This window comes from Dioscorea cayenensis, chromosome 20 (genome assembly GCF_009730915.1).
Source record: "Dioscorea cayenensis subsp. rotundata cultivar TDr96_F1 chromosome 20, TDr96_F1_v2_PseudoChromosome.rev07_lg8_w22 25.fasta, whole genome shotgun sequence".
In the NCBI taxonomy this organism is placed as follows: Eukaryota; Viridiplantae; Streptophyta; class Magnoliopsida; order Dioscoreales; family Dioscoreaceae; genus Dioscorea; species Dioscorea cayenensis.
Genome location: NC_052490.1, coordinates 13,576,730 through 13,578,369, shown reverse-complemented (window position 1 = coordinate 13,578,369; position 1,640 = coordinate 13,576,730). Strand labels below are relative to the sequence as shown.

The window sequence follows — 1,640 nt, the reverse complement described above, 5'->3', positions numbered from 1 at the left end:
TTGGTCAACAAATCTTTCAAGAATTTTGCATACTTAGGCATTTGAGCCAATGCCTCAACAAAAGGAATATTGATGTGGAGTTGTTTGAACAAAACTCAGGAACTTCTTGTACTTTTCATCCTATTGGTCATTCTTTAATCTAGAGGGATAAGGAATTCTTAGCTTGAAAGGTGGGGGTGCCACCTCCTTCTCTATGCTTTCTCCCTTCTCAACCTCTATAACTTTGGGTGCATGTTCATTGGGCTTCTCACTCAGAAGTTTACCATCAACCTCACGACCACTTCTCAAAGTGATCGCCTTCACATGCTCTCTAGGGTTGGTCTCGGTGTTACTCGGCAAGCTTCCTTGTGGCCTTTCCAATAAGGAATTCACAATCTGCCCTACTTGATTTTCAAGATTATACAAAGAGGCGGTGTGGTTGTGAAGTGTAGCCTCAACTGATTGGAACCTTATATCAGATGATTCCACAAACCTAGTTAAGGCCTTCACCAAATTGTTCGTTCGGGTCTGCAAACCTGAAACTCTGTTTTCCATGTTTGGGGCTTACTGTTGTTGGAAACACTGTGGCCCCATGGCCTTTTGTGGACCTTGGTTGCTCCCCGAGAAATTGGGATTACTTTTCCAACCTGGATTGTAGATGTTGCTGTATGGGTTTCCTTGATTCCTCATAGCATTACCTACAAAATCGACATTCTCAAACGAAGATGCATCACCAATGGAGATCGGGTAATCGGAGGGAGCATGTCCTCCACCACACCCGGTGCAAGTAGTCACGGCCGCTACTCTATTAAAAGTTAGGAGATCTAACTTCTTATTCAATGATTCCACTTGAGCCGCCAATGAGGTTACTCCATCTATCTCGTGGAGGCTGGCCACCTTTTTTTTCCCCTAGCATTCCATTGGTAGCTGTTTAATCCCATTTCTTCAATTAATTGACAGGCCTCACCGGGGGTCTTGCTACCTAAGATACCTACTTCTGCTGCATATAAGAGTTGCCCTGTACTCAGATTTAAATAGTTGTAAAAGGTCAAAACAATCATCCACTACGGGAATCTATGTTGCGAGCACTTTCTCAAGAGCTCCTTGAAACTTTCCCACGTCTCAAATATAAACTCCAATTCCAATTGTACAAAGGATGAGATCTCATTCCTAAGCTTTGCAGATTTTTCCGGGAGGAAATAATGAGAAAGAAAAGCTTTCTACCATCTCCTCCCATGTGGTAATTGATGCTCTTGGTAATGAGTGTAGCCACTGCTTTGCTCTCCCTTTCAAGGAAAATGAGAAGGCTCTCAACTTAATGGCATCATATGTTACCCCGTTTATCTTAAGCATGTCGCACACCTCGAGAAAGTTCTCTATATGACTGTTCGCATCCTCATCGACCAAAAATTAAATTGTGCGGATTGCTGCAACATGTGGATGAATGCTGGCTTCAGCTCGAAGTTCTGAGCTGTAATCGGTGGATGCACAATGTTCGATTGTGTCCCCAACTGAAGGTCTGGCATAATCGGATAATGTAAGCTGTTGCTCATTCTCTTCTGCCATGTTTTCAGATTCTTCTATTTCCAATTCAGCTAGATTAGACTGTTCTTGCACAAGTTCTTTCCCTTTTCTTCTAAGTGTACGTTCGAGCTCATGAT

At 42.9% G+C, this 1,640-nt stretch overlaps 1 non-coding gene across 1 annotated transcript; it reads left to right on the top strand.

The window, feature by feature from the left end:
* The first annotated feature begins 1,050 nt into the window (after positions 1-1,050).
* Positions 1,051-1,157, top strand: LOC120251994. Its single transcript, XR_005533550.1, has one exon. It is a non-coding gene; the product is annotated as a small nucleolar RNA R71 (small nucleolar RNA).
* The last annotated feature ends 483 nt before the right edge of the window (positions 1,158-1,640 follow it).